General features: G+C 40.4%; 1 pseudogene; it reads left to right on the top strand.

The window, feature by feature from the left end:
- The first annotated feature begins 558 nt into the window (after positions 1-558).
- LOC102487823 (60S ribosomal protein L13a pseudogene) lies at positions 559-1,219 on the top strand (annotated as a pseudogene).
- Positions 1,220-15,976: the final 14,757 nt, after the last annotated feature.

Genomic DNA, 15,976 nt, shown 5'->3' with positions numbered 1-15,976 from the left:
GGTTTTTTGGATTTTTTGTAGAAGTTTTTGCTATAGGGCGCGTGCACTCACCAGACAGACAGAGAGAGACAGAGAGACAGAAAGCGAAAAATCACCCCCGGGGGGGATGGCCAGGCTGCAATCCCTTCTCCTCCATTCTCCTCTCGGGATCCTGGGCACGCACGCACAGGCGCCTAGCGTGAGTTTTAAGCCACCGGGTCCAGGACTCAAACCGCGGTCGACTACGTGGGAGTTCAGTGACATAGCCATTATGCTAACTGCTGGTCCCAACCTGGCATGAGTTTTAAGCCCACCGAGTCCAGGACTCAAACCGCCATGTGGGAGTCCAGCAACGTAACCACTATGCCATCTGCTGGTCCCACAAAATTTTTCTTAAGAGTCTTTTTGGTGGAAAAAAACACTAAATTTTCATAATCATGATTTTCTTTATCTAAATAATACAGACAATCAAGGATTAATTAAGCAACAAAAAAATCAACTGGTACATTGGGTTTGTTTATCTGAGAAAAGTCATAAAAGAAATTCTTGCCTTTTTTCCCCCAGGCGGCTGCCAAAGAGATGGCGGAGGGGCAGGTCCTGGTGCTGGACGGCTGAGGCCATCTCCTGGGCCGCCTGGCAGCCATCGTGGCCAAGCAGGTGCTGCTGGGCCGCAAGGTGGTGGTTGTGCGCTGTGAAGGCATCAACATTTCCGGCGATTTTTACAGAAACAAGTTCAAGTACCTGGCCTTCCTCCGTAAGCGGATGAACACCAACCCATCCCGCGGCCCCTACCACTTCCGGGCTCCCAGCCGCATCTTCTGGCGGACTGTAGGAGGCATGCTGCCCCACAAGACCGAGCGCGGCCCGGCTGCTCTGGACCGCCTCCGGGTGTTCTGCGGGATCCCGCCACCCTAAGATAAGAAAAAGCAGATGGTGGCGCCTGCTGCTCTCAAGGTGGTACGGCTGAAACCTACCAGGAAGTTTGCCTACCTGGGGCGCCTGGCTCACAAGGTCGGCTGGAAGTACCAGGCAGTGACGGCCACCCTGGAGGAGAGGAAGGAGAAAGCCAAGATGCACTACCGGAAGAAGAAACAGCTCATGAGGCTACGGAAACGGGCCAAAAAAGAATGTGGAGAAGAAAACTGGCCAAGACACAGAGGTCCTCAAGACCCATGGACTCCTGGTCTGAGCCCAATAAAGACTGTTTATGCCTCAAAAAAAAAAAAAAAAAAAAAAGAAATTCTTAATATTGGGCCAGTACTCTCTCTCTCTCTGGTCAAGATAAAGAATAATAATAATATATATAATTAAATAAATATTTAATAAAATTTAAAAATTCATAATTATACTGCTTCAATTTATCAAGTATAAGATTTATAATTCCTTTTGTCACATGAAAAATTTAACTAAAAATTTTCTGGTACATTTGTAAGCTTTTTTTTCCCCTTTACTATATTTCTGGCCCCTGCACAGAATTTTGATGTATGTATATAATGCAGAATTTAATGTGATTCCCAGTTTCACTATATTCCTTTTCTTAATCTCTTTTTTAAAGAATTATTTTATTCAGCTTTATTTATTTATTTATTTATTTATTTATTTATTTTTATTATTTGACCAGAGAGGAACAGAGCAAGAGAGAGAGAGTGAGAGAGAAACAGAAGGAAGATAAGAAAGCAAGCTGCCAGGTCCAGGACTCAAACCGTGGTTGGTTACATGAGAGCCCAGCACCCTTAACCACCATGCCACTTGCCAGCCCCTCACTGTATTCTTGAATAAACATTTTAAAGTTTGGCTCAACTTTGAGTGATATTAAGTCCTTTTTAAGCCTCTAATATCAGAGAAATTCAGTTCCTAGGGGCCGGCAGGTGGTGTGGCGGTTAAGGTCCTGGGCTCCCACATGACTGACCATGGTTCAAGTCCTGGGCCTGGCAGCTTGGTTTCTCATTCTCCTTCTTTTTCTCTCTCTGTCTCTCTCTCTCTCTGGTCAAATTTTAAAATATAATGATAATAAATAAAATTTTTTAAAAAAAGAAATTCAGGTTCTATATCAAAGAAAGCCCCAGGTAAAAGGCCAAAGTCCTTCTGCCATTAGCCAAAGCTAAACAACATCTCACTGGAGCCTCTGCTTTATCTAAGTGCATATTCATCTCTTCCTTAATAGGCCCAAACCCAGGGCCTGCCCAAAGCAAGACTTGTCTCTTTCACTAATTGATCTGTGCTTAAAATCTGATGTCAGGAGATACCTTTGGAAAGTGAGAGAACTACTCCAGTCATTCAGGAGAGCTGTTACGGGCTAAACTGTCTTCCCTCTGCAATTCACACATTCAAGTCCTAACCCCCAGTACCTCATATGGAGATGAGATCTTTCTAGATCTACATTAAAATGAGGTCATTAAGGTGAGCCCTTATCTAATATAGCTGGTGTCCTCTTAAGAAGAGGAAATTTGGGGACCAGGAGATAGCATAATGGTTACGTTGCTGGACTCCCACAAGCCTGACTTTCGTTTGAGTCCAGACCCAGCGGAATGAAACTCTCACCAGGCATGTGTGCATGTGTGCCCAAAATCCTGAGAAGACAGTGAAGAAGGGATTATGGTGTGGCCATCCCCCCGGGGGGGTAATTTCTCAGTTTCTGTCTCTCTGTCTCTCTCTGTGTCTCTGGTGAGTGCACACGCCCCACAGCAAAAATGTCTCTAAAAAGAGAGAGAGAAGAAGAGGAGGAAGAGAAAATTTGGATAAAGACATGAACAAAGAAAAGACTGTGAAGACACAAATGAAGATGGCTTTCAGAAAGAGCCAACCATGTAAACACCTTGATCTTAGACTTCTAGCCTTGAAAATTATGAGAAAGTAAATTAATTGTCTGAGCCAACCAGTCTATAGCACTTTATTATGGCTGTCCTAGCATACTAGGGCTGAGTGTGTTCATTTCAGAGTGTATATACTTCTGGTTAGGAAAAACCCAAGAGATTATAAACAAATAGAAAATTATATAAAAGTAGAAACTCACATTTCTTTTCATATATAAGATCATAAATATTGAAAAATTTTAATATATTCACTTCTGTAGGAAATAAAACGTGAAATGTAAAAAGGCAAAAAGCAATCTAAGAAAAATATGTCCAATATAAATGAGATAGGTAATTTTATCTTTAAAACATAAAGAGCTATTACAGATAAATGTTTAAACAATCTCATAGGCTAAAGATATTATCTCACTGGGAGAATAAATATAGATAATAACATAAGATATATATTCATCCGCTCCAATAATAGTCAAAGCTTTTTACAGTATAATAAGATACTGTGTTGGTGAGGGTTCAGGGAATTAGAAACTCTTATTCACAGGTGGTAGGAAATTTAAAATGTCCTAATCTTTCTGGAAGTTAATTTATAAATACATACATTAAAAATCCTCTAGGGACTAGCAGAGGGCATAACAGTTACATCACTGGGCTCCCACATAGTCAACCACAGTTAAAGTACCAGACTCGGTGGCTTGAAAAACACTGACACTGGGCACATGTGTGTCTGTGCCCAAGATCCTGAGAGGACAATGGAGGAGAAGGGATTGTGGCATGGATATCCCCCCGGGAGGTGATTTCTTGCTTTCTGTCTCTCCTGCAAGCACACACACCCTATAGCAAAATTCTCTCTCTAAAACAAACAAACTCTCTCTACAAAAAAAAAAAAAAAAAAAAAGTCCTCTAAGAGTACATTTTAGGCACTAAAAAAAAAATCTTCTAAGAATTTACCAAATGATACTCATTGCTTATTGTAAAATGCACATAATTGTATCAGCATTGGAAATTAAAGCCAAAAATCAAAAACTTCAACCAAAATTCCAATAAAGGAGGACAAACTAAACAAATATATATTTACTTACATAAATATATTAAAATATTTACTTTTTCCATTTTCATACAATACCATGCATTAATGAGCTGATTGAGTATGTTTTAAATTGGGTATTTTCTGGATTAAAAAGTCAAACTTTCATTCATTCTGTTTTCTAGTAGTAAAATTTCTTTCTTTTTTTTTTTTTTTTGGAGAGATTTTCGCTATAGGGCGCATGCACTCACCAGACAGACAGAGAGAGACATAGAGACAGAAAGCGAGAAATCACCCCCCAGGGGAGATGGCCACACCGCAATCCCTTCTCCTCCATTCTCCTCTCAGGATCTTGGGCTCGCACACACACGCGCCCGGCATGAGTTTTAAGCCACCGGGAGTCCAGCAACATAGCCATTACACTAACTGCTGGTTCCCATCTAGTAATAAAATTTCTTTACAAATAAAATTTTTAGAAGTGAGAGGGGTTGATCTAATTAATGGAGGTTTCTGCTTTAGCAAGAGTCCTATGAATTAAGGTTTTCCTATAAATTTTTAAAAATCAATAAGTCATTAATACCTATAAGGAAAATCAAATCCAGAAACTACAAATGCAGTGAGACTTTACAGCAGAGCTTTGGTAAAGAGATGTGAAGACCTCCACTTCCAGCAAGATGTCAGGTGCCCCCTCAAGTTGGTCATTTGAGGAAGAAGCCACAGCCACATCTGTGCAGTGACACAAACCACTTTCCAAGTGCACCCTGTTACACTGGAAATACCCTGGCTTTCAACACTCTTGAAGGATTTGAAAGGTGGAAGAGAGGAAGCAGACTGGTTCCTCTGTCGGACTGGCAGAAGGATATGTGAGTTTCCCAGAGGTGTTTTTGCAGTGGCCTTTTTGTTTCCCTGTCATTTCAGCCTTCTCAGAGCTGGGAGAGGCTACAAGGCCACCAGCCATATTCCTGGCAGGTTCCTGATTCTGGGTGGCAGCTGCTCTCTGCTTTACGGTCGTGACCCTGAAGCTAGTGACAGTCTCCATGATTTCCACTCTTCCAGCCTTTCCCATGTTTTTGGAAACCCCTCAACCCTGCACTAAGTCTCTCTGTGTTTAAAGTGCCTACAATGGTTTCGTTTTCCTGATTGAACCCTGCCCAATACGGCCTGGTTATCAGCTGAAAGACCCCATGTCATAATCTCCGCCCTAACGGCTGCTCTCACAGGCTCAAAATGAAAGGACATAGTAGTTCCAGGATTTGCTTCAAGATGCCTTTAGAGATATGTTTCTTAAGAGGCTTCTTCATCATTCTCTAATTGGTTCTGAAAGAACTTGAAACAAAGAGGCTCATAGGAGATCACTCCTGGAAATGGACATATAAACATGAACCGAATCAGGTTTTCTTAGACATTCCAATCCTGGAGGCAGAATGCTTGTTCAGCTGGAAAAGACCCTTGCATACTCCATTCAGAGAACAACAGTATGAAACCCAAGGCAAGACAACCAGGTTAGCTGGGTCATCTATGCAGGGAAATGCTCTACCACCCCAGCTTCCTCTGATCTGTGAAATCTCACACTTCCCAACTTCTTCATGGCTCATATCCAAAGAATTTGAAGCAACTCCAATCACTCTAAAAACCTCCTTCCTCCGGGCACTCCTTTTCCATCTAGATGCCCGAATTTGTTAGCGTGTACTTAAATGATCCAAGTGCTTTGGGGCCTGAACACACCAGCACTGATGAGAAAGAATGAATATATATTCTAATAAACTATAATTGGCAATGTTTTTAATTCCAAGAATTTTGATAAAAATCTAAAATATATTAAACCCTTTCTTAATCCTTAAAGAAAAAAGTCTGAGACAATAGCACATAGCATGGACATAGCACAAAAGCATATGACTTATTCTCAGAAAACCTAAATTTGAGGACCTGTAGATGGTAAAACGGTTATGTCGCTGGACTCCCTTATGGTCGACTATGGTTTGAGTCCTGGACCCGATAGTCTAAAACTCTAGCCAGGCATGCGTGCGTGCTTCCCCAAAATCCCAAGAGGAGAATGGAAGAGAAGGGATTGAGGCATGGCCATCTCCACTTGGGGGGAAGGGGAGTGGCAGGGGTGGCTGATTTCTCGCTATCTGTCTCTCCAGTGAACCCACGTGCTTTATAGCAGAAATCTCTCTCTTAAAAAAAAAAAAAAAACTAAATTTAAGTGTGACCTCTGTCCTCTGGGTGACCTGAAGTTAGAAATTCAACATCTCTAAAACTCCATTTTTACCCATGTTACAAGAAGACGGTAGGAGTAAGAGAGGCCATACATACCCCACTGGGCAGTTGTTCTCAAAGTATGGCCCCAGGCCAGAGCAACAGCACCTGGAAACTTGTTAAAAAGCAGATCTGGGCACCCTCATCCACACCTCTGAATCAGAAACTTGGAGGAAAGGAGGAAGTGGAACACTCTGTGTTTTAACAAACTTTCCAGGTAATTCTGATAGATGTTGCCATAGGGATTTTGCATTGACTTAGTAAGACCATATAATAACTGTGCAGGGCCAGCAGGTGGCTTGGAGGTGAAGGCACTGGATCCTACATAGCCAGCTTTGTGGATCAAGTCCCAAACCTGGTGACTTAAGAATCACACCAGACACATGTGCATGCGTGTCCAAAATCCCAAAAGGAGAATGGAGAAGGGATTGCAGAATGGCCATCCACACTGGGAGGTAATTTCTCACTTTCCCTCTCTCTGCTCTCTCTCTCTCTCTCTCTCTCTCTCTCTCTCTCTGGAGAGTGCAAGCACTCTGTAGCAAGAACTAAAAACAAGCAAACAAAAAATTAATTAAAAATAAAGAACTGTGAAAAAAAATATATATACATGCCGATTATAATCATCCATGATGGTACTGTTTATTTAATACAGCACTACTCTCGAAGGTAACTGGAGTACTCGGGGATGTTTACCTATAAATGAAATGGCCTCAGACCATTAGGGAGCATTCTAACGAAAAGATGTTTCAAGTGTTTTGTCTCCTCTCTCCACTGTCAGCTGTCATTTCTCACCGAGGTCAGCGAGTCCTGCTGCTATGTCTGCTGTGTTACACTCACAGTTGTTCTGAGCAACTGCCTGAGGGCAATTCTGTCTTTCCTCTGGAATAAAGTCTTGAATGGTTGGCAGCTTCAAGCCTCTCTTGTTGCCTTTTTCCAAATTATGTTCTGAATGGTTGAGGGTGCCACCAGTCTGACCCCGGGATAAGAGGGGATTTTACAGGATATTAAATAGAGACGTATCTTTTATGTAGATATATTTTAATTGCATTAAAGTAGTACCTGCTACCTGGCGGGTACTCAATAAGAATTTATAAATTAATAAATGAATGCGTGTATGTGCATATCGCATAGGAGTGTGAGTATAGAAAGAGACTTTGGCACCTCTAGTAACTCCTGTGGGTTATCATAAGACCAAAAAGTGTAGTCTCCTTAAACCAAGTTCACAAACAGTTCTGGGGAAACAACGAAAGGCAAGAGCTGATGGGAAGCCACTAGCATCGTCTTCCCAGTGGCAGGGCAGCACTTTATGCACATGTGGTAAGTGAGAAGAACACATGGTGAAGCATGGTGAGCACTGTAAGCACTAAATCAACTAAGGTAGATGTGACTATTATTTTTTTGAGAGAGAGACTTTTGCTATAGGACGCATGTGCTCCCCAAAGAGACAGAGAGATGGAAAGCGAGAAAACACCTCCAGGAGCCATGCCTCAATCCCTTCTCCTCCATTCTCCTCTCAGGATTTTGAGCACACATGCACACAAGCCCAGTGTAAGTTTCAAGTCTCTGGGTCTGGTACTGGGACTTGAACTGAGTCCAGCGACGTAACCATTACACCATCTGCTGGTCCCAAAGTGTGGTTGTTATTGATACAATTCCAATGCCTGCTGTATATGGCAGCTGTGCTTATAGACTGTAGAGCTCCGGGCACAGAGCTTCTTCACCCCTGAGGACAGGGTCCCTTTTCACTGGCCCCACTGTTGCCCCTCCATCTGCTCAGTCCACAGCTTCCAACAGAGGCTTACAGACCACATGACCGCCACTTCTTGGTTTATTTCGACAACACCAAGCTTCCTTCCCTGATCTCCAACAAAGAATCCTAACTTCAAACTCCCACCTCGGGTTCCCTTTAGCGACATTCATACCGAGTGAACCCTGCACCCTCCATGGTGGCTGAGTACTTGCCCGCCTGCCTTCTTGAATCTATGCACTGACCTGTCATCCAGTCCCATATCCCCAAAGGACAGCCAGACCTAACCCTCAGGATAAGCCGTCAATGGACCTTCTACTTACTTCTTTTTTTAATACTTTATTTTTAAACATTTAATTTTATTCTTTGTCATTATTTTATTTCATTTTATTTGAAGTTGACCCGAGAGACAAAGAGAGAGAAGGAAAGTGAGAAAGCAAGCTGCCAGGTTCGGGACTTGAACCATGGTCAGCCACGTGGGAGTCCAACCGCCTTCACCACCATGCCACCTGCCAGCCCCCTTCTACTTACTGTGAACTCTGTTATGTAGTGCTCAGTAGACAGTGGGTGCTCAATTAATGTCGCTGTCCGTGTGAACATTTTAGTTTAGAATGCTGAGTCTCAACTAAAATCAGACATCTGCTTGGGGAAAGCAAGTCAATGCTGTCCTGAAATACTGATGCGATCAGCAGAAATCTCTACTACATCAATCAAAGAGTTCACAGCAAGTAGTCAGTGAACCAAGTAAAGTGACCTTCGCACTCCCTCCCAGTCCTGCCCCACTCCATATTCTTGTTAGCCACTGTTGATTGATGGCTTCCTGGAAAAGATGATCCATCACTGTACAGACGAGCAAAGCTTCTGTTGCAACTTGCAGGTTATTCCAGCATTTTGTAAAAATGAGACAAAATATAAAATCTGAAAAAATGCCAACTCATGGGAAAAAAGGAAAAGCTCAAAATAGCATGGTATTGCCAGGCACCGATGAAATTAACAAGGATGGAAGATAGATGCATTTATTTTTTTAAAATATATGCAGCATATGAGATTCCTGTGTTACCACCCCATCATAAGGACTGTGATATGCTCTCAATTTCAAACTGAAAATGAGTCACTACCAGAATAGTTACTGGGAAAATTCAGTGCCCAAGACAAGTTTCAACTGCCATTTAATTGAGCTCTTAACTCATGGCAGGCAGAGTGCTCTGCGCTTTATATGAGTTATCTTAGTCAATCCTCATTTCCATCAAAGGTAAAAATCTCTGTTTTGCCAATGAGTACTTTCTCATAGTCACAGGGCTGATAAATGATAGAAACAAATTAAATCAAAGGCAGGCTCGACTCCAAAGCCCCTACTCCTCCCAGTCTACATGCAAGTCTCCTTCCTACCTTCCAAGTTTTCAGAAAAGAAGAATTAGAGATTAACGATCCAGGCTACGAAAAAAAAAAAAAAAAGAGAGAGAAAGAGAGAGACTGAGTCTCACAACATATGTCCTAGAAGTCGTGCGTGAAATGGGAGAGGGACAGCCTTAACTCTGCCTTGCATCGCAGTCAAAATATTTATAGACTGTGAGACACTCGTGGAAGACACAGAAATAGGCTTGAGCAAATGGAAAGACATCTTGTGGTTTTAGGTAGGAAAACTGAGCCTTGTGACAATTTCAGTTATCCCTAAGAAACTTTATGAATATAATATAATCACAATAAAAATATATATCATTTTTTTTCATAAAACTAGACAAGTGTATATTTCATTTGAAAAAACAAATAGGTAATAATATCCTTAGAAACACTAAAAAAGAACAATGGGGGAGGGAGGCTGCCCCCAACTAAATATAAAAACATATTATAAAGCCTTCAGTGTAGCATGAGAATTGATTGATAGGCCAATAGAAAAAGAACTGAAAATCCAAAAATACACCAAACTGAATATGGAAGTCTGGGATTGTTATACAGGCAGCATGTCCAATCGATAAGGGGAAAACTGAACTGCAGAACGGACAGCTGGTTAGTTGTGTAGAAAAATATAAAATTGGAACCATTTGTCACACCATATGCCAGAATTAATTCCAGATATATTTAAATGTTAAAGAAATAAACTACATAAATATTAGAAGAAAGCACAGATAGCTCTTTTATTATATGGAAGTGGAAGAAACTTTGCCTTAACTTAAAAGCCAGAATTGATAAAGGAAAAGGGATAAATTTGATCACGCAGAAAACTAAAATTATTAACACCTAAAACTACTTTTAGGAAAGTTTCTAAAAATACAAATTCTTTTTTTTTGGAGATTTTTGCTATAGGGTGTGTGGGCTTGCCAGAGAGACAGAGAGACAGAAAGTGAGAAATCACTCCCAAGGAGGATGGGACTCGAACTGCAGTTGACTACATGGGAGTCTAGTGATGTAACCATTACTCCATCAATTGGTCCCAATAGAAATTCTTTCATTAAAAATAATAATTAAAAAAAAACATACAAACTAGGGGGATTATGTGGAAAAAACTGCAACTTAAAATCACTGAAGAAGTGTTACTATCCCTGGGGGACCAGCAGCCCTATAGCAAAAAAAACTCTCCAGAAAAAAAAAAGAAAGAAATGTTACTATCCCTAATAGGAAGAGAACTCTTAGAAAAGAGTATGAAAATACCTATAGAAAGATGGGCAAGGGAACCTATTAACAGAAAAGAAAAAGTGAGTGTTTCTCAAACACCCAGGCCAAATTCCTCATATGTAACAACATGTTCTGTGATGAGGCTATGGAAAGCATTCCCATACCTTACTTATGAACATACAAAATAGTCCAATTCCAGGACCAGCAGTTAGCGTAATGGCTATGTCGCTGGACTCCCACATAGTTGACCGTGGTTCGAGTCCTGGACCCGGTGGCTTAAACTCACGCCGGGCACGTGTGCATGCATGCCCAAGATCCCGAGAGGAGAATGGAGGAGAAGGGGTTGTGGCGTGGCCATACCCCCCTGGGGGGGGCGGGAGGATTTCTCGCTTTCTATCTCTCTGTCTCTCTCTGTCTGACGAGCGCACGCACCCTATAGCAAAACACCTCTCAAAAAAAAAAAAAAAAAAGTCCAATTCCCTAGCAGGGGATTTAGGGCAGTATCTGGAAAGATTATATACACATTTACTCACCAACACACCAACCCCATTTCTAGAAAGCCAACCAAAGATACACTAGCAAAAGTGTGAAGTGATATAAGCATAAAGCTATTTATTGCCGCACTTTCTGTAAGAGCAAAAGGCTGGAGATAATACAATGTCCATCAATAGACATTCTATTATTTTCGATTGTTCAAAAGACTATGGTACATTCACAAAATAGAGTATGATGCGGCCATAAAAAGAAATAAGAATGCTCTCAATATTAGAGCACCAATTCTCAGCTGGGAATGATCTGGTTGTTTGGTTTAAACCACAAAATATATTATTAAGTGAAAAAAAAAAACAAGGAAAGAACAGTGTATGCACATGCATTATAGTCTGTGACCTTTTATCTAAAAAAGAAGAAAAAATACATACGCCTACTTTTATGAATATATTTTCAATAAAAATGAAAGGATATACAAAAATAATATAGATGACTACCTGCAGTCAATCTTGTTTATCACTCTCCCCCCAAAAAAATTAAATTGTTCAAGTTCTCTGTAAAATAAGGAAAGGAATACAGTGGAGAGGACAGAGATGGAAGCTAGACTTCGGCTATGGCCTGACTATGTCCCGAATTTCACGCGTTGAAACTTAATTGCCAATCTGTAGTATTACAAGCTCTATAAGAAGTGATAAAGCTATGAGGGTGAATCCCACAGATGGGATTAGGACACTTATAAAAGGCTTGAGGTGGGATGAGCAGAAGGCGTAATGGTTATGTGGCTGGACTCCCAAGTAGTCCACAGTGGTTCGAGTCTCCAACCTGGCAGCTTAAACTCATGCCAGGTGCGTGTGCGTGCATGCTCAAACTCTAGAGAGGAGGATAAAGGAGAAGGGATTGTGGCATGGCCATCCCCCCTGGGGGGTGATTTCTAGCTTTCTGTCTCTCTGTCTCTGTCCTTCCGGCAAGCACACGCACTCTATAGCAGAAATCTCTTTTTAAAAAAAATTTATTATTTTTAATTATTTATTTAACTTTATTTATTCGTTCATTCATTTTTATTTTGACCAGAGAGACACACACAGAGAGAGAGAGAGAAGGTGAGAAAGCAAGCCACCAGGTCCAGGATTTGAACCGTGGTCAGCCATGTGGGAGCATTCAGCACCTTAACCACCACGCCACCCGCTGGTCCCAGCAGAAATCTCTTTTTAAAAAAAGGCTTGAGAGTTTGCTCTTGACACAGCACTCATCACCTCCAGAGAATGCAGCAACGAGGTGCCCTCTCTAGAGAGAGCTGCCCTCACCAGACACTGAACCTGCCAGTACCTTGATCTTGAACCTCCCAGCCTTCAGAATTCTGAGAATTCTAGATTTCTGTTGTTTACAATTACCATCTCAGGTATTTTAGTTAAAGCACCATAAATGAACTTAGACAACTTCTATGACCACTGTGTGTGTGTGTGTGTGTGTGTGTGTGTGTGTGTGTGTGTTTGGAACCAAGAAAATGTTTTACAGAATTATTAAAAATTAATAACGGGGCACAGCAGTGACACAACAAGCTGTGACATTGGACCCCATGAGAATGCTATACATACTAGGCGCGTGCACATGGGTCTGGGCTGAGTGAAGCTGGAGGTGGATCACAGGGTAAAGACCCTATTAGGGGACCAGCAGATGGCATAGAGGTTAAGGCAGCTGGATCCCACGTGGTCAACTGCATGGTTCGAATCTCAGCTTGAAAAACACACCAAGCATATGTGTCTTCGTGCCCAAAATGCGTATGTACAATTGACCCCCAAAACTGCCTATGTTTATAGTGTACGGTGTGATGCTTTGATATCTGTATATATTTGGAAGTGATTAAATCAAGCTAATTGGCATTACTTCACATTCTTATCATTTTTTGTGGTTAGAACATTTTAAATCTACTCTCTTAGCAATTTTCAAGTTTATATGGTCCCTGACTTACAGTAGTTTGACTTAGGATTTTCAACTTTATAATTTGCGCAAGTACTATATACTTTACAACATACAATCATTTATTCAAACTACATGAGATATTCAAAACTTTATTTTTAAAATGGGCTTTGTATTAGATGATTTTGCCCAAGAATAGCACTTTATTCTAAAAATTGGCTGTTAGATGATTTTGCCCAAATATAGGTAAAATGAGTATTCTGTGCACATTAAGGTTGCACATGATGTTCAGTACATTAGGTGTATTAAATGCACTTTCAACTTAAATGTTTTCAACTTCCAATAGGTTTATTATAGTTGAAGAACATCTGTATACGATCTGTATACCGATTATTAACTACAGTTATCTTGTTCTATGAATATTTACCCTAACTTTGTACCCTTCGATCAACATCTCCCCACTTTATCTTAGAATGTTTTAGCATAGTTTGTGTCAGATAAAATTACAATCTAGGGAAAGGAAGTTGCCTTAGTCAGCAGGATTGATTAGCTCAATTTTATTAGGAAGATTATACACTCAAAAAGACTGTCTTCAGTCATCACTGTCTTCCTTTACTGTCATAGGTTTGCTCATCAGCATAATGATAGAAGTGGGTTTTTATTGGTGGCATTAGTGGCTGTTAATTGATAAGAATGGGACTTTCATTTGGGAAATCAGTTGCAGTAGAGAGATATGAGCAGGCTAAAATAGCTTACTCTTTATGCTTGCACAAATGAGGATCCTTTACCCTTAGGAAAGGAGCCCTGGGCTATGTCCCTAAGTGATATTTACAGAAGGTTTCGGGTTGTTTCCTTTTTACAGAAATGCCTATACCAGTAGCAGATTTGTTCTGAGACTTGTTTTTCTAATAACTGCTATACGGTTGAGAGAGTAATTAACCCTCATTACCTCCAACCACTAACAACTCCCAATATATACCAAAAAGAACCTAATACTTGTGCATACCAAACTGGCTTAGACCAGTTCTCAGTCACAGTAAATGAATGCATTATCGAGAATAGGGAGTCTTGGCCACCATATAGGCAATGTTACCTGTAAATCACAAGTTCTGTCTTTAAAATTCATGTAAATTTGACCTATTACTCCACTGGTGACCTCAATGAACTATGTATTTTCAGCATTCAAGCCCTCCCAACATTGGTTCTGGGATTTTCTTTGTCCAATAGAATAATAGCAAGAATGATGCAAACAGAAATCTGGCAAGTGCTTCCACAATGGGTCTTGTCCTCCTGGAATGCTCTGTCTTTGCGCCTAGAGGCATCATGTAAAAAAGTCCAGCTATCCTAATGCAAAGATTGTGTGGGAAGAAAGAGATGCTGGGCTAGCCTCTAGCTCTTGCAGACCTTGCAGCTGAGGTGGCAGACACATTATAAAGAAGCCCTCTCCAATTCTCCAGCTCCAGGAGTCACCAGGTGGAGTAATAGAACCACCCCACTGAGTCCAACCTAAGTCACAGACTTTAGGAAATAATAGTTTGATCTTTACAGAACTGTACAATTTATCTTATTACGTATCTCCAGCGACAATGTTAAACATTTCCCACACTCAAATGCCAGCCACCCATAAAAATCATAGAAAATTCCATGCCATCCACTGCACTAAGACTGTGGAGAACCTCAGAAACTGAAGAATCATCAAGAAAAGAAGAGATGGTGAAAGGTTGCGAAAACTGTCTCCCCAGTGAAGCACTCCATTTATAGGAAACATCACAGGTATAAGGAAAAGTGCATGAATTTAGAGTGGATATGAGTTAGGCCAAACTAGGAAAAGTTCCCCACATGCTCTAGAGATGTTCTTAATTACTTTCTGGACAACTGGATTTCTTCTATCTTATTTTTATATACAGGCAACTGGGGCTGAAAAGTCAGGTGAAAGCATTTGGAAACACGGTCAAGAAGAGCACAATGTGCTAGTATTAGGATAGGTCAGCATATAAAAGAAACAATCACCTTGATAAAGCATGGTGTGTATATTAAAGCAAGCAGACCTGTTTATGCAGACAAACAGGATATTTGGGATATGGTCTCTCTCTTTTGGGACAATAATAAATCTTTAACCCATCTAAAGGAGAGTGGGATAAAGCAAGTAGATTTTGCTATAAAAGTTCGGGAATATAGAGCTAGAGATAGATTAAATCTGACTCATGAAAACCCCAGGACTTCTAGAAATAGTCACCTAACTTTTTAGAAATACTATGTACTGTTTCAGATAACAGAACGTGCCTTCCCTAACCTCCAAGAATGGTGAGTTGGGTAACCAGTCCTCTATAGGCATGTGTGTCCACATATGCAAACACACACACACATACACACACACACACACACACACACACACACACCTCCTATTGAAATGATCAGTACGCCGATGGTTTCGATGACAACCTTTTCAAAGTATTGGTATCTATTAACAGATAAGTTTCTTAACAGCATCAGACAACAAATTGTAGTTAAACCCATCAAAATGTACTAAAACAAAAAAAGTCTTCATATTGCTAAAACTGTACTCCAGTAAATATACATTACACCAAAAATACATGCACAATAAAATAATAATAGAAACATAGGTCCTCATTAATTAATGTTTTATTAAACGAAATATCTGCTGTTGGTAAATAATGATTCAAACAGGCAAAATCATTCAAGGAACTTAATTCTGATAATATAACTATTTATATATAGAAAATAAATAACTGTGAATCTTGAGAAGAAGGAATATATCCTTTTACCCTGAGATATTTGAAAAAAAATGTGTATAGAGCAATCAGCGAGTAGACAGTAATGCTAACACATAGGACTTAGAACATACAAAACTATAGTAATGTCCTGTTCTTTTCCAACATTGAGCCTGTGGAGGATAAGTTATTCTTTAGAGTTAAAAAAGAAGAAGACAATGACCTATTTGAGAGAAATCATCAAGTGTTTGTGTATTCCCAGGGGATGTGCACTGACAAGAAAACAGCATGACTTTCACACAGCGAAGGCGTTACATGAGTAAAGATTTACACAGAAATACACAAATTAAATTAGAAGACGAACAGGGCAGAGTTACAGTCTACTCTGTGGTTGGCTTTCATTATT

Source organism: Tupaia chinensis, unplaced genomic scaffold, assembly GCF_000334495.1.
Source record: "Tupaia chinensis unplaced genomic scaffold, TupChi_1.0 Scaffold000318_1, whole genome shotgun sequence".
NCBI lineage: Eukaryota > Metazoa > Chordata > Mammalia > Scandentia > Tupaiidae > Tupaia > Tupaia belangeri.
The sequence above is the reverse complement of the archived record's forward strand: the minus strand, read 5'-3'. Positions and strand labels throughout refer to the sequence as shown.